This window comes from Ambystoma mexicanum, chromosome 1p (genome assembly GCF_040938575.1).
Source record: "Ambystoma mexicanum isolate Mex_15411 chromosome 1p, UKY_AmexF1_1, whole genome shotgun sequence".
Taxonomy (NCBI): domain Eukaryota; kingdom Metazoa; phylum Chordata; class Amphibia; order Caudata; family Ambystomatidae; genus Ambystoma; species Ambystoma mexicanum.
The window spans coordinates 524,216,843-524,241,653 of record NC_090921.1 but is presented as its reverse complement, the minus strand read 5'-3'; positions in this window follow the sequence as shown (position 1 = coordinate 524,241,653).

The window sequence follows — 24,811 nt, the reverse complement described above, 5'->3', positions numbered from 1 at the left end:
AGTTGAGCGTAAATCCCCCCAGCCCCGCTGTTCTCCCCACAGATCATCTTTGATATCCCCTCTCATAGTCTCACCTGATGGTTTGAAAAGATGAGCTCTCCATCCTGCATTGAGCGCAGGGGCGCGTTGATAAACAGTTGCTTCACTGGCTCGAAGGAATTGGTGAGTTCCAGAACAATATTGACTCCGAAAAGTATGTAGTTCGTAAGAGTCACATGTCTGACTTTCACTCTTGTCAGATTCCTTGCAGTTTGCAGCTTGACCCCAGCAAAGAGTTCCTCGTGGTAGCTGACGAAGTTCAGGTAAGGATTTGGCTTATCCTACACAGTTCAATAAAATAAGGCCAGAATGTAACCTGTTGCTTGCTCCCTTATTCAGGTGTGGAGAGAAAATATGAAGTTCGGGGAATAATGCCTCTGGCGGTAAAATTAGGTAAGTCTATTGTTCCCCTTAGGGGCTGGGGTACGGCGAGGATGCAATGGAGACTTTGCCGACCCGTGAAGAGGAATAGTACCCCCGGCGGTAATCAGGTAAGTGTATGGGCGTAGTTACTATTGCCTCTGTTTATTCCCTTGGCTCACCTTTGCTGTTCTTGTGTTCCCCTTAGGTGCCAGAGTGTGGCAGGAATGTGCAGAAGGGTGCAGTGGATCGTGAGGATGCTGCGAAGGCCGTTGAGTTCACCGCGACGCTGCAGAAGGCGAGGCGATGCACGTAAAATGTTTTTTTCTTCCAGCTCGAAGGCGCAGTGGATCCAGAATTCAGGTAAGGATCGAAGGTTTTGCTCTTATTCTAACATCTTCTCCTACTGTTCCTCCCTTTTTATAGGAGCTGCAGACTCGAGGATGGGCAGGGAATAGAGGGGGGAGGTGATGGGAGGAAAGTGAGGACAGGATGTCCTGAGTTTTTGAAATGAAGTGAGAGGCCAGTGCCGTACAGAGAGCCTGGGAGGGGACAGGAGAGGTAGAGACTGCAGCAGAGTTGGCCAGCTCCTTGCAGATTTTAAAGAGTTCAGCCGAATTGTTAGATGCCGCAGTGATGCGGGCTTGGATAAGGGCTCTCTTCTTGGTGAGAACGGAGAGCCGGTATTGCCTTTGGAGCAAGCGACAGGCCAGTTTGTCAGAGGATGAACATGAAGCACGCCATTTCCTCTCTGCCACCCTGCACAAGCGTTTAAGGGTGACGAGATCCGAGTCGTACCAGGAGTTACATTTGGCTTTGGGCTTCAGGCGGATTCTCATAACAGGGGCAAGGATATCAAGAGTATCAGATATAGCAGAGTAGAGAGTGGAGAGGGCTGTGTCAGGGTGGGAGTCAGCCGAGGGGGAAGAGGGGGCGAGAAGGTGGCAGCGAAAGCCTCAACTGACACACGCTTCATGGGTCGGATGACCGAGAAGGAAGATGGCAGTGATTAGGGTGGCTTTGCCTGTGGGGTAGGGAGGGTGAGGTGGGAGGAGAGGAGAAAGTGATCACTCCAGGAGAGAGGAGTGGAGAGAAGGACAGAGAGGGGAAGGTCAGAAGAGATCAGGGCATCAAGAGTGTGCCCAGCAGAATGGGTTGGCTCAGACGGGAGACCTCAGAACGTGTATAGACTACCGCGCATTGAACCAGATCACTGTTAAGAACCGCTACCCATTGCCTCTGATCCCCGAACTACTAGACCAAGTAAAGGACGCTTGCATATACACTAAGTTGGATCTCCGGGGGGCATTCCATCTGGTACGTGTGAAAGAGGGCGACGAATGGAAGACTGCTTTTCGCACTAAGTACGGGTTATTTGAATACCAGGTGATGCCCTTCGGGTTGTGCAATGCACCAGCAGCCTTCCAATACTTTATGAACGATGTCCTTCGTGAACTCATTGACGTTTGTGTTGTCATATACATCAATGATATTCTAGTGTACTCCTCTTCAGAATCTGACCATGTGAAGCACGTCCGAGCAGTCCTTGAGAAATCGCACCAGCACAAACTATATGCAAAACTGGAAAAATGCGTTTTTCATGCCACGGAAGTTGAATTCCTTGGGTTTATCCCGAGTCCAAAAGGAGTCTGAATAGACTCACGAAAGGTGGACGCAATTCTTAAGTGGCCAACACCGAGTTCAGTTAAAGGAGTACAAAGCATGCTCGGCTTTGCCAATTTCTACCGCAGATTCATCCCGGATTTCTCACATGTTGTACATCCCATCACAGCACTCTTGCGAAAAAACAAACGCTTTATGTGGTCTGAAGAAGCTGAAAATGCCTTCCAAGAGCTGAAAGCGAAATTCACGTCTGCACCTGTACTAAAGCACCCACGCCCTGAACTTCCATACATAGTGGAAACTGATGCATCCAGTTTAGCCATGGGAGCTGTCCTGTCCCAAAAGGACCCTGAAACTGGCCAGCTTCACCCAGTAGCATTTTGGTCCAGAAAGTTCTCGGCACCCGAGTTAAACTATGCTGTTACTGACAAGGAGTTATTAGCCATTAAATCCGCCTTCAAGGCTTGGCGGCACTATCTTCTCGGTGCCAGGCATACCATTACTGTGATCACCGATCACCGGAACTTGCAGTATTTAAAGACAGCCAAGGCCCAATCGTCACGCCAGCTCCGATGGTCATTATTCTTTGCCGAGTTCGATTTCGTGATAACATACCGACCAGGTTGCAAGAACGGTAAAGCAGACGCCTTATCCCGAATAGGGATGGGAGAGGCAGAAGTGAACCCAGAACCAGTACCTATAATTTCCGAACAAAGGATTCTTGGCATGACTACTCTACAGACACTAGAGTACATTCAGGTGAAGATCCAGCAACTCTTTGATTCCACAGCCCTGCAGGACTGGGTAAAGAAAGGCCCGGACTACTCTGTCACCAATAACCTGCCTTATTACCAAGGGCGGCTATTTCTGCCACACAAGGAACTACAACAGCTAGTCATTTCCCATTATCATGACACCCTAATGGAGGGGCACCCAGGTATCGCAAAGACTGAAGCTAAAATTAAGAAACAATTCTGGTGGCCCACCTGGCGAAAGGATATTAAATCATTTGTAATGTCTTGTGGCATTTGCGCCCAAAACAAAAGTCAGAAGAAAAAACCAGCTGGACTCTTACAGCCTTTAGACATTCCGCCTACACCATGGCACACCTTATCGTTAGACTTTATTACCGATCTACCTCCATGCAATGGATTTAACACCATTCTAGTTATTGTGGATCTTTTTTCCAAGGTGGCCCACTTTATTCCTTTAAAGGGATTACCTTCAGCTTCAATCCTGGCCAAGGAGTTCCTCGAAAACATTGTTTGCATACATGGGTTTCCGTCCGTATTGGTCTCTGACCGGGGCAGTCAATTCAAATCACATTTTTTGAGGAAATGTTGTCAATTGGCGCAAATCGCTGTGAGGTTATTGACCAGTCACCACCCCCAAACCGATGGTCAAACGGAGAGGACCAACCAGACTCTTGAACAATACCTGCGTTGTATGTTACATCAGACTGAGAGTAACTGGAAAGACATTCTTTGGATCGCCGAATATGCATACAATAACTCAGTACATTCTGGAACTGGACATTATACCTTATAAGGGCACCATCCTCGAACCTCAGACCTTGACTCACCCCGACACTTAGAAATGCCCGCAGTGAACCATCTGCATGCTACGATTACACAAGCCTTTCAGGAAGCAACTGCACATTTAAAACAAGCAAAAGAAAAATACAAGAAAAATGCTGATCGGCATAAAAGCAATACTCCACAATACCAGATAGGGGACCAAGTATGGTTGGCCACAAAACACATATCTCTAAAGGGAACATGGACCTTTAACCCCAGATATTTGGGACCTTACTCTATTAAGGCCATTATCAACCCAGTGGCCGTCAAGTTGGACTTACCTGCTAATATGCAAATTCACCCCGTTTTTCATGTGTCACTTTTGTAACCAGTGTACCCAGGGACAAGACTAACCAAGCCACCAGATCCCATCCTTATAGAGAGGGAACCCGAATTTGAGGTCAAGAACATCCTGGACTACAAGTTGGTGAAGTCAAAGCTTTTTTATTTAATCGACTGGAAAGGTTACGGACCACAGGAAAGGTCACGGGAACCTAGTGACCAAGTTCATGCACCACGATTGGTGAAAAAATTCCACCGAACTTTCCCAGAAAAAACAAAACCACGGGGAAGAACGACTTTAGGAGGGGCCTTGGGGAGGGGGTGGTGCTGTCATGATGCCTACCCACGGGGATCCAGATCAAGTCCAGCAGCCCTGGAAGCAGGCATCAAGTGATTCCAAGCAAGCCCAACAACCCCTGCTAGGGGCCATTTGGGTGCATTCCTGGCGTCTATGGCGCCAGGCTCATATGGAGAATCAGTCCTGGCGCCATAGGCGCCAGGCTCATAGATTAAAATTTACCTGATGCAGACCATGCTGCAAACTTACCTGATGCAGACCATGCTGCAAGAGCTCCAAGCCAAAAGAGGCTTGAAAGGGACTACTTTACCGTGGGACTATTTTTTACTCGGGTGGGGTCGGGGAGGAATACTTACCTGGGACTACTTTGGAGGATATTTAAACCACACCCAAAGAGCAGCACACACTTCACGTTATTCTGCATCCAGCAGCGTAATGCTCACCGTGCCTGCAAGTCTGCATCCAGTCTTCTGCCACGCCTGTCTCGAGTCTGGGGCTCCTAGAAAAAGAGAGAAAGAAGGAGAAAAGGGTAGAACAAGAGCAATACCTTTGATCCTTACCTGAATTCCCGATCCACCGCGCCTTCGAGCTGGAAGAAAGAAGTTATTTTATGCGCGTCGCCTCGCCTGCTGCAGTGCTGCGCTGAACTCACGGCCCTTCGCAGCAGCTTCACTATCCACCGCATCTTTCTGCATGTTTCCGCCGCACTCCGGAACCTAAGGGGAACACAAGAACAGTAAGGTGAGCCAAGGGAATAAACAGAGGCAATATTAGTCACCCCCCATAGACTTACCTGATTTTACCACCGGGGGTACCATTCCTCTTCACGGTTCGGCGCAGCCTCCACCGCATCCGCCGTACCCCGGCCCCTAAGGGGAACAAAAGAACAGCAAGGTGAAACAAAGGGACCAAGAAGAGGAAACCTCCTCACCACAATAGACTTACCTAATTTTACCGCCGGAGGCATTATTCCCCGAGACTTCATACTTTCTCTCAGCGCCTGAATAAGGGAGAAAGCAACAGGTTACATACTGACATTATTTTATCGAACTGTGTTGGATGATACAAATCCTTACCTGAATATTACCGGTTGCCACGAGGAACTCTTCGCTTGGGTCAAGCTGCAACCTGCAAGGAAACGGACAAGAGTGAAAGTCAGACATTTGAACTCTTACGAACTACATACTTACGGCGTCTTGTCGGAAATCTCAGAGTCAATATTGTTCTGGAACTCACCAATTCCTTCGAACCAGTGAAGCAACTGGTTACCTACGCGCCCCTGCGCTCAATGCAGGATGGAGAGCTCATCTTTCCAAACCATCAGGTGAGACTATAAGCGGGGACATCAAAGGTGATCAGTGGGGAGAACAACGGGGCTGGGGGGTTTACGCTCAACTACACGGGTGATTAATTCCCTTTCTCCATTTGCAGAAGAATATTCCTACGGGCCAAGCAAACGAAGCTAGGTGGGCCAGTCCAGTCCGTCATCTCGGCACTACGCGTCACATTGGTGGAGACCGCAGCTGTTCAGTTCAGATCGACGCCCCTGTGGGGGCCAGGTGAGTGTAACACTTTCTTTATCTTTTTTATCTTGCTTGTCTTGATCTTCCCTTCGTCTTACATCCTCAATGCCTTTACCATCGAGTTTAAGCAAAATCTGACCACCCATTCATTTGTTCTGTAAGAGTGCTATCTCATCAGCCTTGTCTCTTTCTCCCTTCCATCTCTTTATTTCTCTTCATATATCTAGAGATGTGCTTGCTCGATCACTTCTCTCTTTATCATGTCTCTCCCTGTTCCTCAGGACTTTAGGGACTGCATCTCACTCCATACTTTCTCTGGACCGGCGTCACTACTTTGCGTGCGTGACTTATATGCCAGGTTACTATACCCTGTTGCTGCCTTGCGCTCCCTCAGTGGGTATAACCCATCGTCTTTCTTCCTCTCATCTTCTATTTCAACTAGGGCGGGAGGAGCAGAGGGCTCCTCATTCCCCTCTTTGCATGCATTAAGTATCCAATCTACAGGGGGCTGTTCATCCCGCTCCTCCTGGTACATTTTCCAGAGCTCTAAGCTCGCTAGGCGCTTATCTAGCTTCTTCCCAGTATATGCTGCATGCAAATATGTCATCATATGCTGCAGGACTGCCTTCGATAGTGACCCTCCTTGCGGCCATGGCATAAACATTTTATCCGCGGTTCCTTCTATCCATTCCGCACTATATTGTCTAAGCTTGGATGCATGTTTTGGCAACTGCTTGCAGAGATGCACAAGTGCCGTAATATCCTCCATTCTCAACTCTTAATCTGTTTTACATTTGTTTTTAATCACAGATTTATAAGGTATGGTTCAGCAGAAATAAGGCAATATGAGCGAGCACCAATCGTCACAAGCTCCAATCCCGTTAACCACAATTTTTACTTTAATCTTGCTAAAAAACAACCATTAAGTTACATTTTTAAAAACGATACAAAAATTCAGTTTATGAAGTCATCATTTTTCATAACCAGATAAAACAAACAGGCAAACTCGACCAGTCACATAAATCTCCTACAATCTTTTCTCTAAGACTTGTCATGCCCTCTAAAATATTTGATACGAAGTGTAAATTACCCCTTTAGATTCACCTTTAATCTAATCTGTTTTCTATGTGTTCCCCTACAGGACTCTGGATACAAATTTCTTCTGTTAGGTTTGTAGAAAATGCAGGTCAGGGCGTATTCTCTTATCGTGACCTCTCTCACAATGATATTGCTTGGCCACACTCAAGTCAATGGGCCTCATTACGAGTCCGGCTGTAACCGAGGCGGTAAAACCGCCTGGTTACCGCCGGACTCGTATTACCATTCCACCTCCGTGACTCCCGGAATTACCAGGGCATTACAGCCCCGGTGTCCCGGGAGTCACGGAGGCAGAATGGTGTTAATCCCCATTCCCATTGAGTCCCGTTGGACTCAATGGGAATGGGGAAGTGGAAACACCGGCACCATCTCGTGATGGTGCTGGTGTTTCCACGTCCGCCTGCAGGCGGGAGGTGTTCAACCCGCCAGGTCAGACCTGGCGGGAAGATCGCCTTCTGCCTGCAGGGGTCGGGATCGGGCAGTCCGGAAACAACGGTGGCGGCGGCTTTACCGCCACCGTTATTTCCGGACCGCCCGACCCGTAATGAGGCCCAATATCTCATTCCTCATGTATATATACATATAACACTCTTACTCTCACGTTATGTTTTATCCCGCCACCCTACGTCACTCACTTTGTTTCTTTACTCATCACCCATACTTTTGCCAACTCACTCAGTTTTTTACTCACTGCTATCATTTTCGGGATTGTCCATCTTTTTTACAGCCTCTTCAACCTTCCGATCGATCCGCTTCTCGTAGATGTGTGGGAGGGGATTCTATAGAAACAAGGTGACCCGTCACACCCGACTTGCATGTTTTTTCAAATTACACTAACCACTATCTAAGCGGTGCTTCACATCCTTTCAGGCGAATGGCAAAGGTCGTCCGATATTTCTGAAACCTCTCGCTACCAAGTGAACTGGTTAACCCAGCCCCTGTGAGGAGTAGCAATTACCCTGGAGATGGATGGGGATACAGACTTTTCATACATCAATAATAGAGAGGACTCAGGAAGTTGGCAAAAGAAAGACTGTTTTAATATCAAGTATCTATAACAGGGAGCATAACGAACATCAACGAATTAGCTCAATCCTCTTACTCAATGCATTTAAGAAAAAACGGAGATCTTATAAGCAATACTTGTCATCAATGACGTCTAACCTATGTGTTACCAACGTCATCCTACGTGACAAACTACAAAAACCTGAGTATGGGTGATTGACTCTGAGTGAATATCTAAGTATACGATCCATGCTAGTCCAAAAAAGTGTAACTATGTGATTGGCTACTTAACATAAGGTGGGGCAACTAAGCCCTCCCCCAAAAATTACCACTATTAACATCACTAAATACACAACATCCCATTGGTTTACACAACCAAAGGATCCCTAAATACGCAGCCTTCTACAATTGGTTGGCACTCTAACCTCCGTCAGTATTTTTCCACCTACGTCTAGCAGCCTGCAGGCTGGCCATCCAGGTGCTGGTGCTGGCGAGTTTGGCTTAACATTAGCTTCCCACCAATTTGCATATTAATCCATCATCACCTCAGTGGTCTACTGTTAATTAAGCCTTTGAAGCACGACCTTGGGAGTGTTCTTAGCTCTGAGAAATTTAGGGAGTGAGAAGCACGGTCTGCCCTCATGCGTAGGTGTGATCATTTTGTTCATCCAACTTCATGCTTCCATGTGACTGGAGATCATGGAATGGAGCCTTTATGTGTATTTAATACTATTTCTTAATAAACCTCTGACGTCTTCCTTGTTATGTTCATGTCTTCTGAACAGGTGTTTTGTTCTTTCACACAATTTGTATCCAATGTCAGTTCACTTCAGTTTGATAAGACCTTGGCTTCTTTGGCTCATCCAGCCTGGTCTGCTGAGATTCACTTTGTAATTTAATTTGCTTTTTAACTGCGACACACTAGAAATGAGGCATTCTTGCTACTGTCCAGCACTGCTATAATGCGTATATATATATATGTTGAAAACCCTGCACCAAGGTCCAGGAAAGGCGGAAGGCACTCCAGGAAACAGTCTTGCTTGCAATAGTCACAGCAAAACACTGAGGCAGGAAACCAGGTAATGTCAGCCAAAAATCAATACTTTAATTCATAAAATGTCCAGGACGGGAGAAACGAACACGAAAAACGACGTGTTTCGCGGTAACAGACCGCTTGTTCACGTGTAGGGCAACAAACAATAGAAGGACTATTTATACAGTCATCAACTCTATGACTTCTGTGTAGAGAGTCGTGCACACTTTCTTTTTTGTCTCTTGTAAAAGTACGCCATCTTGGAACGGGTTAAAGCGTGTTAAAACTCATTGAGCTAAATAGCAAAGGAAAACAAAACATGCTTATTTGGACATGCTTGGCTGACCCAGGGCAAACGATTATTGTTATCAAAAACCGCTTTATGTGAGGTAAGTTCTAGTAAAAATAAATAAATAATTACATGCAGTATCTAAAATAAAGTGCGTAGTGCACACATTCTTTTAAATTGTTCAATTCGAGTGTACTTAATTTAACCCGTGCAAATACCTGAACCAGTATTCACAAGCTGTGCAAAATTTGCAAAGTACAACAAATTTTGTTAAAGTGCTATGTGCATTTGATAACCTGAAAATTCAATTTACAGTTTATAAAGTGCCTAGTGCATTTAGCAGCCTCACGACAGAATTCTATGTAGGAACATGATAAAGTGCTTAGTGCATCCTTAAAAACAGATGTATTTTACACTTGAATCATTTGTTACTAGCATGAATTAAGAACAGTTTTACCAGATCATTATTAGGGCAATTGCCTCCACATCATAAAACCTCACTTACAAAAAAGCCCCATATGATATAAATAACCCTAAAATCAATAATGGACCAATTGGAGTAAGAGACAGATTGAAAATAAAGAAAAATGTGCATATAACTGTTGTTCCATTGTGTTGCATTGATACTTCAACAAAGAATATCCATTGGTTGCCCTTACAAGAAAAAGAAGTGAAAGAATAAAAACTAAAAGACTAGAGAGGTCTGGAATTCTTTTGAATCTCGGAATGGTAAAAGAGTAAATAGACCCTCTAATCATTATGATTGTGAGAAAACATAACACCCATGTTTGAAACAGTCCAAAAACCGAAAACAATCAAATACATTTTCAATGTGGGTTGACGCAATCCTATAAATGCAATATATTATAAAAAAAAGGGCAATATGTAAACAAAGAGATAAGTCTTGAGTATACATAATATTTGAGGTAACTGGAACCCAACTCAGCATGCCACAGTCTGGGATCGTCTTTGGCAGATCAATGTTTTGATTAGATTACTATTTAGCCCTATTATGTTTCTAGAAATGTGTATAATTCTTCATCTAGGTTGTTGCCCTGGGATTTCTTTGTCTCATAGTCCAAGATATATCTGGTTTCCATTTGTCGCAAGAGGAGTTCTCGGTTTCCCCCCTTGCTGTTTTTTGGATAGCATGTATTCTAAAGTATCCAAATCCGTCGAGTTTTCCTCCATGCTTTTCTTGGAAATGTAGGGCCATTGGGTATGTTGGATCAACATTTTTGATTGCTCTGATATGTTGCAAAATTCTAAGTTTTACCTTGCCGATCATACTCCCTACATACCACTTATCGCACGGGCAGGTAAGGAAATACACAACATACTCTGTTTCACAAGTGATTCTAGATTTTATGATCACGTTATTGTTCAGAACAGGATGTTGATATTGTTTGATATTTTTTGCAAATTTGCAAGCCTTACATTTGGTGCATCTTTGAAAACCCTCTGGGTTGGTACTTAACCAGCTTAGAGTCACAGGTACTGTTCTAGGGCTCATATAGCTCGATACCAAATTATCTTTCAAAGAGGCTGAACGCCTATAAGTAATATTGATGTTGGGCCCCAAGGTACGTCCCAGATGCTCGTCCTGCCTAAGTACATGCCAATGTTTGTGTATTATTTGGCAAATGTTCTTAGAGGCTTTGCTGTATGTCAAAATGAGACGTGTCTCTTGTTCTTCTGTTTCATTTTCAATATGAGCCTTGGGCATTAGCAAAATCTTGCGATCCTTTTGCCTTACTTTATGAAAGGCTCTCGCCAACACTTTTTTTGGGTAACCTCTTTGCTGGAATCTTTGTGACCATTAGTCTACACTCCTTATCATAAGTTTCCAATTGCGAGCAATTCCGTCTAATGCGGATGAATTCACCATAAGGAATGCTCCATTTTAATGACATGGGGTGGTTGCTCTTAGCATGCAATGGTGTGTTGGAGCTAGTTGGTTTTCTGTACAATTCAGTCACCAAACTGTCATTGTCCACATTGACAAGTATGTCCAAATAGACAACGGCGGTTTTACTGTGGCTCAATATATATATATATATATATATATATATTGGCACTTGCCGCAATCTATTCACTACAAAGCCAGCCTTAAGATTACTTTGTCTGCTTGCGTTTTGTTTACATCTGTACACATGTAAAATGACGTGATATCTTCATCTGTTTCTGTGGCATAAGCTTCATCTTGATCCCAAGATGTCACTTATCCTTGATACTTTCTTGATACCTTATAGAATATCTGTATTCTCTGGTCTCTGCATCTATTCTAAGTACATCATCTCAGCTCTGTGTGACGCATACTGGCGATGGTTGGCGTCTTTACCATTCATACTTGCAGTTTATTGGCTCTGATTCTTCAGGGATTTCATTCAAATGACCATCATATTTTCTTGTATACAGGTATGGTTTTCTCAATGGGAACCTTGCCTTTGCTGATTCAACTGTTCTGTGTATGTCACATACTCTGGTTACCAGCATACAGGTAAAAGGGGTGGGGTGGTTGAGGTAGGGGTACTTGGCTCCTCCTCTACAAGGGTGAGCAGCTCAGCTATGGTTTCCTTGTTCAGCTAGCAGAGGGTGATTAGCTGGTTGTCAGTCAAGGTCCTGGGTGAGGGCCTGACCGAGGGTATGGGCGCTCAACTTACATACCGTCTCGTCCTACTCTTCCAGCCTCTGCAGCTCAATGTCCAACTCCACAACTGCTAGTGGCAACATGATGTTGGAAAGTGTGCTTCGGGAAGGTGTGTGCCTTATGTACCCTTCTTGAGTGGATTGGGTGCACCTGTGGCTTGCTTTCTAGCACCTGTATGCATTTACCTCCCTGTTTAAGGGGGCAGTAACTGCACTGTGTTTTTTTGTGGAATTACCTGCAATTGTTGGCTGTTTTTCAGCTGTATTTATACTTGTAATACTTTGCAAATACCGATTTGGATTGCAGCGGTAATTACCGTCAGGGCTGGTGAAACCATATGTTGGTGATAATCCTGCTGGCGATAAATCCGCCAGGGCTAATTCCACTGGTGGAATTAGCACCGACTCATGATTCAGTGGTATGGTTAAAGTGGCAGTAATTCTGTTACTGGTACTTTTACCATATCCGTCAGACTCATAACGAGCCCCTAAATTAGGGGCTTGTTATGAGTCTGGCGGATATGGTAAAAGTACCAGCTAAGTATGGGAATGAGAATACTCCGGGCCTCCTGAGGTGTGCTTCTACCATTTAACACAGGAGAAGTTTTCAGTGTATTGCAATACAGAGGAAAACAAGCATCCCATGCACTCCAACTTTATCTGAGCACAATATCAGAGTTGTTGAAAGTATTTAAGGTGAGCCCATGCCTATACATGTAAAGGCTCCCATTTGTAGATAGCACCTCTCAAACACAACCTGAAGTTCTGCTACTTTAAATCTCACCCGTTGGGAATCCACAGACAATAAACTACTGCTTAAATAAGCGCCTGTGATGAATAGGGTTAATTACAAGTGTTGTGCCTCACATGATGACAAAGGTTTTAATGATCTAATATTAAGTCAGCGAATTAGGAGTAAAGAAACACTTATGTCTTGTCCACAGGCAATCACCTATCGTGTAGGCGATTGGCCCCTTTGAATAGACTACATACGAAGTGGTAGTAAGCATTCTGCCTTATATACATTTACTTTTTGGGAGAATTGCCCAAATAAAATTGTAGAAACAGCAATCATTAATGCTGTTTCTTGCATTACGTTGTAGCTGTTCAAAAGTACAGAGTGCCCATAGAAATGTTGTCTCTGTAAACGAATCCTGAAGTCAAGAATTACCTATTGCAAACCAGAATTTTTATGCTAAAGCTAATCCAATGATATTACCCCAGAAAAAGTCCCTCTAATCGTTTCATGACATGAGTGGGAGGAAACATGTCAGGCTTAAACCAGTTTCAGTCTTGAGCCACTATGCTACTAAGCCACTAGGTGGTAATGCGTGCCACATATTACAGGCATTGTCATTTAAAAATCTACTCTACGGTAGCATGACACATATACCCAAAACATCAGAACCATTTCTTGTAAAAGGTTAGCATCAAGCGTCGCAGTACGCTTTCTTAATTAGTCTTAATCTATCTTTCTACAAGTGTTTGTTACTGCACCAGATACTACAAAAGGGGTGCACAAGTCACTTTTATAAAAATTATTTATGTGAATAAAGTATATTTTTGTATTGTTTATCTTTCTGGTCCATGGCGTTCTGTCTATGTTATTTAAAATACCCAGTATTTGAAGGGTGATACATAGATTTAGAGGTTTGGATTGATCATTGTCTCAATCAGGAACAAAGACCCAGATTACACGTTGCTGTGTTGAAAGGGTCCATTTTGTGTTATTGTGCTGCTACTATTGCCATAAGCTTCGTGTATACCCTGGGTGCGGTGGTCAGGCCAAGGAGGTGCACTTTGAACTGATGAGTGTCCCCAATGGCAAACCTCAGGAACCACTTGTGCTTCGTATGGATCAGCATGTGGAAATAGGCGCCCTGACGGTCCAACGACAGCAACTAGTGCTGGGATTGCAGAGCTTGGAGAATTTCCTTCAAAATCACCATCCTGAAGTTTCTCTTCCGCAGGAACTTGTTCAAGGCACTCCCAGGATGTGATGGAGTCCTCCACCTTTCTTAAGCACCAGGAAGTAGAGAGTACCAGCCCATAACTCTCTCTCTCTAGCTTGTACCTCCTCCAGAGCTCCATTCAGAAGAGCGTGCAGTTCTCCTAGAGCTCATGTTCCAGCTACCGTGGGAGTGGTCTAGCCAGGGGCATTCTGAGGAAGGGTAAACAGTACCCTGGCTCCACCAACTGGTGGACCCAAGCGTCGGAGGTGATCTCCTTCCACCTCTCATAGAAACCAGAGATTCTCCCTCCAACCAGAGAAGCATGAGTGGAAACGCAAAGAGGTTTTTGTGTTGCCAGTGCTGCCGATGTCATAACCATAGACTGGCCCTTTGTCTCACCACAACCCCCGCCGGCTCGTGAGAATCTCCTTTGCCCCTGTGGCAGCTGCGTCATCCTAACAAAGGGGGTGTAGCGCCTGAACCCTTTCCCCTTGATCAGAAGCAAGATGTCTGCTTCACTAGCTATTGCACTGCCAATCCCAGTGACTTTGCTATCAACTCAGAGTTCACTTAATTCTCCAGCATGGGGTCTGGCATGGATTCACATGCTCATGAATATTCCCCGTCGTCAGGCTGGGAATCCTCGGTAAAGAAAAAATCAGTATCAGTTTCGTTTCTGATCTGATCTGTCTTTCTCAGTAGTAACCAATCACTGGTCTCTGGGTCATACTGCCCCCAGCCAATGACTGTCCTTTCCCTAAGCCCCGCCTCTGGCAGCTATCTTCAGATTTTTACCGCACGCTCAAGTGTTGGGAGTCCTCGTGTTTAGCTCTCGAGCTTTTGCTGCGTTTTCGCGCTTTTTTCAAAGAGAATTTCTCATTTTTCGGTCAAATAGAGCCTCAAGCTCCACTGTCTCTACATCCGATTAACGGGTATCTGTGTCAGATTTTTTTCTATGCCCCTCAAGGGTGAAGATTTCATCGAGTTACGCTTCTTGGGGGATTCCAGATGTTTCTGCGGCCTACCCGGACATGGCCCAGGAGAAAGGAAGCTCGGCGCCCAGAAAGCTGTTCAGGGTTTGCCCTGGATGCCAGCTACAGAATGTGTTCAAGGAGGACGCGCTTTCGAAATGTCTCTACTGCCTTCATGAGGACAAAGCGCACGTGGAGAAGGACAGTGCGTTTTGCAGGAACATGTCGGAACGGACCATCAGGGACCGACACCTTCGTCTCTCCAACTGGCTGGAAGGAAGGAGTCTGTCAGGTGAGAAGAAGAAGTCCAAGCGGTCTTCTAAGTCCTGCGAGGGCGCCCCGGCGATGGGGGCCCAACATAAGGCAAAGCACCGCAGGTCCGCGGCCACCGGGAGCGCCGAACGGTCGGGCTCTTCGGCTGCCAGGCAGGGCGTGCCTTCAATGGCACCATCAACCACGAGCCAACGCTCTGGTTCGGGGAAGAGGAAATCCGAGAACCCGGGTAAGCCTTTGGAGGGGCCCCGGTCGATCTCGAAGGATTCGGCCGAGGGGGAGCGAGACAGTGACCCTCCCCCCATGGTGAAGGCCTTAAGCGCGCCTAAGGCGGTGAAGGCCTTGATTCACCTGGCCAAGGCCTCTATCGAGGGAGTCGCGGCGGACCTGGCGCAGCCTGTGGAGGCTACACCAGTGCAGGCGACCTCGGGGCCCAGAGTCTCCCTGCCTCCGTGGAGGGAAGCCTCTTTCAGACCCATCGAAAAGACCCCTGTGAAGACCCCGGCGGAAAAAGAGGGGGGAGTGCCGGTGGCCATTGTGGACACGGACACAACATCCGAGGAGGAGCTGGCAGAAGTCCTAGAGGGCCTCGACTAGGGTGTCGAAGAGGCCCGTCCCCACGGGAGGGATCCCGACGAGGGTGACGACGAGAGTGACGGCAGCACCGGCGAGGGTCCTAGTCAGCTTCCAGAGCCGCAGGTTAACTCGGTGGCCATTTTGTTGGCAATACAATCCTTATGTTCAGAGATAAGGACGAGATTGCCCTTACCACCGACAGAGGACTCGGTACCAGGTCCGACAGAGGAACCCGAGCCGTTCCCGGCAGGAAGCCCCCCGAACAAGAGAAGACGGATACACCCAGCCCCTCCTTCTCAGCCCTCGCGGCCTGCTCGGCCTTTACCCACGTCTCTGGGGATGACACGGGAACAGACAAGGCCACGACGGGTACCGATGACGACAGCGGCAGTGACGACGGGACGGAGCTCCCATCACCAGCCCGGGCCTCCCCGTCCGATGAGATTGGATCTTTCCATGCGATGATCGCCAGGGCATCCGAGCCTTTTCAGCTCTGCCCCGAAGAGAAGAAGAAGGAAGGTTTCCTTTACCAACGGCGCGAGGCCAGGAGGAAGTCAGTACTCGCCGTGCCTCTGCTGGATGACATCTGGGACGAGGGTCTCACCCTTCTCAAAAACCCGTCTACGACGCCTGCTAAGAAGGATCGGTATGAGAAGAAGTACCGGGTCCCCGACGCGGCCCCTTTGTGCCTTGGGGGCACAACCTACCCCGGACTCGGTCGTCTCAGCGGCGGCCAAGAAGAAAGCGGGGGGGGCATCGGTCTCAACGTCAACTTCCCCGCCGGACGGCGAAGGGAACAAGCTGGACGCAATGGGATGACGAGTTATCTCGTTGGCGGCAACAACGATTAAGGCGGCCAACACCCTCGCGATCATGGCCCGCTACGACAGGGAGTTATGGTACAAGATCGCCCCCCTGTTGGACTTCCTACCGGATGACAAGAGGGCCGAGGCCCTGGAGATCTTGCAAGAAGGCGAAGTGGCGTTGGACCACAGCATTACGGTGGCAACGGACATTGCCGACACCGGTTTCCGCCAGCTAGGCAACGGCGTTTGCCTTAGACGACGAGGTTGGCTCAAGGTGACGGATCTCTGCCAGGATGTACAAGCCAACGTGCTGGACATGCCGTTTGACGGGAACAACCTGTTTGGGAAAACGGTGGATGAGTCATTACAAGCCATCAAGGCGGACACACACAGAGACTGCTAGGGCCCTAGGCGTTCTCCGGCAACGGAGGCCGTCCTTTCGGAGCACCGGAGGCAAGCAGGGTGTCTCCAAGGGATTCGGCGGTGGCTCCTCTACGTACCGCCAAGCGGCCCGCTCCTCGTCACAGGAAGCCTATAGAGGACGAGGCAAGTCGGGGGGGCCCCGCCGTCGTCGCCAGGGAGGCCAAAGCGGCAAGGCGTCCTCCAAGCAAGATTGAACCGACAGTGGGGTCGGGCCCCCACCGAAGCACCCCGGTGAGATGCCGGCTGGCGAAGTTCGTCAGTGTGTGGGAGTCCATCTCCACCGACCGTTGGGTGCTGGACGCCCTGGCCCAGGGGCACGGCCTCGAATTTCTAAAAAAGTGCCCCCGCATTCCACCCGTGGTCAGGAAGGAAAATCACGTCCCTCAACTACTTTTGGAGGTGAGGGCGATGCTCAGAAAAGGTGCCATCGAGCTCATCCAGAAGAGGCTCCGGGGCTCCGGAGTATACTCAAGGTACTTCCTAGTAAAAAAGAAGACAGGAGGATGGCGCCCCATCCTGGACCTGCGACGGCTGAACAAGTAAATGAAGGCACAGAAGTTCTGGATGGTCACCCTTCAGCACGTGCTGGGACAGCTGGAGGAGGGCGATTTCCTGTCGTCGTCGGATTTGGAGGATGCGTACTTCCACATCCCCATTCTGAAAGGTCACGAAAGTTCCTCAGGTTCGTGGTCCAAGGACGGCACTACCAGTTCAAGGCCCTCCCGTTCGGATTGAAGTCGGCACCCAGGGTGTTCACCAAGTGCCTCGCACCGGTGGCGGCGCGGCTGCGCCTGCATGGGATCCACGTCTACCCCTACCTGGACGACTGGCTCATCCGAGCAGGGACAAGGGAGCTCACCGTGGATCACACAGCAAAGACCGTCGAGCTGCTCTCAGACCTGGGATTCTCCATCAACTTTCCCAAATCCCACCTGGTCCCGTCGCAAGTCGCACTGTTTCTGGGAGCAAAGCTCGACACATTGGCACACCTGGCCTCACCGTCGGAAGAAAGGACGAAGGCCATCCTGGGCAAGGTGCAGCACCTGCTGGCCACGGACGTGGCCAGGGTGAGGTCCATCAAGTGTCACGCTCACCTGATTCCCACGGAGGCGCAAGTCTGGCTTCGAGTGCTGATGCTTCTTCTATGGTGAAGCGCAGGACTCTGAAGATGGACTCACTGGCTTGCAGGAATATTCCCCTGTGCGTGAAAAGGGAGTATTACCTACTGACGGAATAATGCCCAAGCCTCCCACTCCCTTCCAGCTCTCCACGATACCCTTCCTCAATTCCCCGTGAAGTCTCACCTTAGGGTCTGGAAGGATGAGTTCTCCATCCTGCTTCTGATGCAGGGGCGCGTTGAAACCCAGTTACTTCACTGGATTGAGGTTTGATGGGAGTTCAAATAAGCTTGACTATTCAGGTAAGGCGCTGTAAGAGTTCTGTAGCAAGTTCAAAAGTTCAAGCCTTATAATGTTCATTGTCTTATTGCAGCAAGCGCTAATCGCTTATGTCTTTTTTCCCCTTAGGGGCCGGGGTTCAGAATGCCGGAGATATGGCGCCGACCCGAAGTGAAACGTGCAGTTCCAGTAAATGACAGGTAAGTTCTGGATGAGCGTTCGGGTAATGTCTTTGCATTCGCTCATTCAATGTCTTTGTCTTTTTTCCCCATAGGGACCGGGGTCCGGAATGCCAGGAAGCGGCAGGACCCGAAATGAAATGGGAATGACCCAACAGGTAAGTCTTAGAAGGAAACTGAGCTTTTCCTATTTCCTTCCTTCTCTCACCTTGTGTTCTTGTCCTTTTCTCTCTAGGCTCTGGGAAGTGGCTGCGAATCCGGATGATCGCTGCTGAAGATGGAGGTGCCCAGGAAAGGTGAGTGAAATGCAGCGCTGCAGCGATCGAAGTGAAATGCTTTTAAAATGATGTCTTCCCTTTCAGGATCGTTGGTGTGAAGTCTCTGTGATGCAGCTTTAGCAGGTAAGGTCTTCTTTCTCTCCAATTCTCTCTTAGCAGGTGACCCAGGATGCTGACAGGCGTGGCTTAAGTCCAGATGCAGGAGCTGACACGGTGAGCGTCCAGCTGCGAGGAGCAGAACAACGCGAAGCGTGAGTTGCTGATCGGGCGTGGTTTAAATAGCTTTGGAAGAAGTTCCAGGTATGTATCATTCCACCAATCAGGTATGTATCCTTCCCTGACCACACCCAGGGGAAAGTAGGTCCACAGGTAAAGTAGTTCCATTCAGGCCTCAAGAGGGCCTGGATTTAACAGCATGGTCTGCATCAGGTAAGTGCACCTTAAAACACTTGAACACATGTCTAGCTTTATGAGCGTGGCGTCCAGGAGTCCAACATGAGCCTGGCGCCTAAGGCACCAGGACTGTGTCCAAAGGGCCCCAGCTTCGGCCTGCTGGCACTTCCCTGGAGGAAATGATGCCTGCCTCTGGGGTTGCTGGGTCGGACCTGGCTCCTTGGAGGTAGGCATCATGACAGTACCCCCCCTCAAGGCCCCTCCCAAGGTTGTTCCCTCTGGGGGTTTTGGCTTGTTCGGAAATCTACGGTGGAACCTTTCTATTAATCGAGGTGCGTGAACACGGTTACTAGGCTCCCACAATCTCTCCTGAGGTCCATATCCCTTCCAGTCAACAAGATAGAAGAGTTTGGACTTTAACACCTGGGAGTCTAAAATGTCTTTAACTTCGAATTCTAATTCCCCTTCAATTTGAACTGGGTTTGGAGGCTTGGACAGTCGGGTCCCTGGTTGTACTGGTTGTACTGGCTTCAAAAGCGATGCATGAAAAACTGGATGAATACGCATGTTAGACGGTAAATCCAGTCTAAAGGACACGGGATTGATTATAGCTGTGATGGGATAAGGTCCTATGAATCTAGGATTGAAAGTTTGCGGGCTCTTGAGGGGTAAATGTTTCGTTGCTAGCCATACCTGATCTCCTACTTGGTAAGGGGGAGTTTTACTTCGGTGCAAATCAGCGTTTTCTTTATACTTTTTCTTGACTTGCTGTAAATGAGTTGCAGCTTCTTTGAAGGCATGGGTTATTGTGGAATGCAGATGATTTACTGCGGGCATTTCCAGGGTCAGAGGTGGATCTAGATCAGAGGTCCGAGGATGGTGACCATACAAAGTATAAAAAGAGTTTGTCCGGTTCCAGAATGCACTGAATTGTATGCATATTCTGCGATCCAAAGGATGTCTTTCCAATTTAACTCGGATTGGTGTAACATGCACCGAAGATATTGCTCGAGAGTCTGATTGGTTCTCCCGGTTTGTCGGTCGGTCTGGGGGTGGTGGCTGGTGGATAGCTGCACATCTATTTGTGCTAGTTGGCAACACTTCTTCCAAAAATGGGAGATAAATTGACTTCCACGATCCGAGACTAATATGGAAGGGAAACCATGTATGCAAACTATATTCTCCAGAAATTCCTTGGCCAAGGTGGAAGCTGAAGGCAAACCTTTTAAAGGGATAAAGTGGGCCATTTTGGATAATAGATCCACAATTACAAGGATAGTGTTGTAACCAGCACAAGGAGGCAGGTCAGTTATAAAGTCCATTGACAAGGTGTGCCATGGTGCCGGTGGAATATCCAAGGGTTGAAGTAGGCCGGCTGGCCTTTTCTTTTGACCCTTGTTTTGGGCGCAAATTCCGCAAGACAAAACAAAAGACTTTATGTCTTTTCTCCAAGAAGGCCACCAGAAGTGGCGTTTGATTTTTTCTTCCGTTTTAGCGATACCAGGGTGTCCTTCCATTAATGATTCATGATGATGGGCAATAACAAGTTCTTGCAATTCTTTACTAGGCAGAAACAACCGCTCCTGGAAGTAGGGTAAGTCATCCTTAACGGTGTAATGAGGACCCTTTTGACTCCATTCCAGTAAGGCTGAAGAGTCTTGAAGTTGTTTTACTTGCGTTTGGATGTCCTCAATAGTTTGCAATGAAGTTAGGCCTTAGATTCTTTGTTCTGGTATGATTAGCACAGGTTCTAAACTCGAATTGGGTTCTTCCATGCCAATCCGGGATAAGGCGTCCGCTTTACCATTCTTGCAGCCAGGGCGATAGGTAATTACAAAATCAAATTCCGCAAAGAATAGAGCCCATCAGAGTTGTCGTGAAGATTGAGCCTTGGCCGTCTTTAAATACTGTAAATTTCTTTGGTCCGTAATTAGGGTGATGGTGTGTCTTACCCCGAGTAGGTAGTGACGCCAAGCCTTGAAAGCAGATTTAATAGCCAGTAACTCTTTGTCGGTAATTGCGTAGTTGATTTCAGGAGGAGAAAATTTCCTGGACCAAAAGGCCACAGGGTGTAGTTGGTTAGTTTCTGGGTCTCTTTGCGACAGGACAGCTCCCATGGCCGAACTGGATGCGTCGGTTTCCACAAAATAAGGGAGATCTGGGTGCGGGTGCTTCAATATAGGTGCAGAGGTGAATTTGGTTTTCAGGTCCTGAAAGGCTTGTTCGGCCTCAAGAGTCCATTCAAAGCGTTTGTTTTTCTTTAGGAGAGCTGTGATGGGTTGGACTGTTCGGGAAAATTCCGGGATGAATCTTCGATAGAAATTGGCGAAGCCGAGCATGCTCTGAACTCCCTTCACCGAGCTAGGAGATGGCCATTTGAGGATGGCGTCCACCTTTCGCGAGTCCATTCGGACTCCTTGATGTGTCAGGATAAATCCGAGAAACTCCACTTCTGTGGTATGAAAAACGCATTTTTTGAGCTTTGCAAATAGTCTGTGCTGGCGCAATTTCTCAAGAACTGCCCTAACATGTTTTCTGTGATCGGATTCTGAAGAGGAGTACACCAGGATGTCGTCAATATAAACAATGACACAGACGTCGATATGTTCCCGAAGAACATCATTCATAAAGTACTGAAAGGCGGCAGGTGCATTGCACAAACCGAAGGGCATCACCTGATATTCGAAGAGCCCAAATTTGGTGCGGAATGCAGTCTTCCACTCGTCGCCTTCTTTTATACGCACCAGGTGATAAGCTCCTCGGAGATCTAACTTGGTGTACACACAAGCATCTTTCACCTGGTCGATAAGCTCAGAGATCATGGGCAGAGGATAACGATTCTTAATCGTTATTTGATTTAGGGCGCGATAGTCTATACATGTTCTAAGGTCGCCCTCTTTTTTCGGCACGAAGAACAGAGCTGAGGAGACAGGAGACTTGGACGGGCGAATAAAACCATTGGCTAGGTACTGATCTAAATACTGATGCAAATGTAGGTTCTCAGGTTCCGTAAGAGCATAAATCCTACTACAAGGTAGTTGAGCATTGGGTACCAGATCGATTGGGCAATCGTAAGACCGATGGGGAGGTAACGTGTTAGCCTGTTCCTTCAGAAAAACGTCTTGGAATTCTTGGTATTGTTACGCTCACCTGACTCCCACAGAGGCGCTGGCCAGGATCGTGCTGCTGTGACCTCTTCTAAGGTGTTGCGCGGGGCTCAGAAGATGGACTGGACCGGACTCCCAACTCCTGCTTGACCGGCTTGCAAAAGTATCCTTCTGTAGGCGAGAATAAGGGATTAACTGTCTGCGGGGAATGCTACCAGCCTCCCCCTTTCCCCTCTCACCCTCCTCGAAACCCTTTAGTGCTTCCCGTGGCATCTCACCTTAGGGTCTTGAAGGGCGAGCTCTCCTTCCTGCTTCTGATGCAGGGGCGCGTTGGTATCCAGTTACTTCACTGGATTCTTGGTTTTATGAGAACCAAACTTGCTTGGCTTCCAGGTAAGTTCCTTGAAAGGTTCCCCTTTTGTCCTTGCATCAATATGCTAATGTCAATGTCTTTTTTCCCATAGGGGCCGGGGTACGGAATGCCGGGGAAAAGGCACCGACCCGAGATGCAATCCCTGTAGAAATCAGGTAAGTCTTGATGAGCGTTTTTTGGGTAATGTCTTTTCATTCGCTCATTGACGCTAATGTCTTTTTCCCCATAGGGGCCGGGGTCCGGAAACACCTGGATGCGGCGCGGACCCGAAACGAAGAGGGAATGACCCAACAGGTAAGTCTTAACATGGAGGTTTTGGTTTCCTCATTCCCTTCTCTCTCTCGCCTTTGCTCTTGTCTTTTTCTCCCTAGGCGTGGAAGCGTGGCTGCGAATCCGGGTGATCGCTGCTGAACATGGAGGCGCCCTGTGAAGGTGAGTGGAATGTGGCGCTGCGGCGGTCGATGCGATGTGCTTTTAAATTAAGTGTCTTCCTTTGCAGGATCGTCGGCGAGCTGACTCCTGAATGCAGATCTTGCAGGTAAAGTCGTTTCCTCCTCCTATTCTCACTTTCTCTTCCTTTGTAGGTGATCAGGATGCTGGCAGGCGTGGCAGAAGTCCGAATGCAGGAGCAAACACGGTGAGCGTCCAGCTGCTAGATGCAGAACAACGCGAAGCATGTGCTGCTCTTCGGGTGTGGTTTAAATAGCCTGTAAAGTAGTTCCAGGTATGTATCCTTCCACTCAGGTATGTATTCTTCCTCAGGCCACACCCGAATGATAAAGTAGTCCAAAAGATAAAGTAGTCCCATTCAGTCCTCAAGGGGGCCTGGATGTAGCAGCACGGTCTGCTTCAGGTAAGTGCACATTAAAACACTTACACACATGTCTTGCTTTATGAGCCTGGCGCCTAAGGCGCCAGGACTGGGGTCCAGAATGAGCGTGGCGCCGAAGGCGCCAGGACTGCGTCCAAAAGGCCCCAACTTGGGCCCGCTGAGACGTCCTTGGGGAAAATGATGTCTGCCTCTGGGGTTGCTGGGCTGGGCCTGGCTCCTTGGAAGTATGGCATCATGACAGTACCCCCCCACAAGGCCCCTCCCAAGGTTGTTTCCTCCGGGGGTTTTGGCTTGTTCGGGAATCTACGGTGGAACCTTCGTATTAATCGAGGTGCGTGAATATGGTTACTAGGCTCCCACGATCTCTCATGAGGTCCATAACCCTTCCAGTCAACAAGATAGAAGAGTTTTGACTTTAACATTTTGGAGTCTAAAATGTCTTTCACTTCGAATTCTAATTCCCTATCAATTTGAATAGGATCTGGAGGCTTGGACAGTCGGGTTCCTGGTTGTACCGGTTTCAAAAGTGATGCGTGAAAAACTGGATGAATACGCATGTTGGAAGGCAAATCCAGTTTAAAGGCCACTGGGTTGATTATGGCTTTGATGGGGTAAGGCCCAATGAATCTGGGATTGAAAGTTCGTGGGCCCTTTACAGATAAATGTCTGGTTGCTAGCCAAACCTGATCTCCTACTTGGTAAGGGGGAGTTTTACTTCGGTGCAAATCAGCGTTTTCTTTATACTTTTTCTTGACTTGCTGTAAATGAGTTGCAGCTTCTTTGAAGGCATGGGTTATTGTGGAATGCAGATGATTTACTGCGGGCATTTCCAGGGTCAGAGGTGGATCTAGATCAGAGGTCCGAGGATGGTGACCATACAAAGTATAAAAAGTAGTTTGTCCGGTTCCAGAATGCACTGAATTGTATGCATATTCTGCGATCCAAAGGATGTCTTTCCAATTTAACTCGGATTGGTGTAACATGCACCGAAGATATTGCTCGAGAGTCTGATTGGTTCTCCCGGTTTGTCGGTCGGTCTGGGGGTGGTGGCTGGTGGATAGCCGCACATCTATTTGTGCTAGTTGGCAACACTTCTTCCAAAAATGGGAGATAAATTGACTTCCACGATCCGAGACTAATATGGAAGGGAAACCATGTATGCAAACTATATTCTCCAGAAATTCCTTGGCCAAGGTGGAAGCTGAAGGCAAACCTTTTAAAGGGATAAAGTGGGCCATTTTGGATAATAGATCCACAATTACAAGGATAGTGTTGTAACCAGCACAAGGAGGCAGGTCAGTTATAAAGTCCATTGACAAGGTGTGCCATGGTGCCGGTGGAATATCCAAGGGTTGAAGTAGGCCGGCTGGCCTTTTCTTTTGACCCTTGTTTTGGGCGCAAATTCCGCAAGACAAAACAAAAGACTTTATGTCTTTTCTCCAAGAAGGCCACCAGAAGTGGCGTTTGATTTTTTC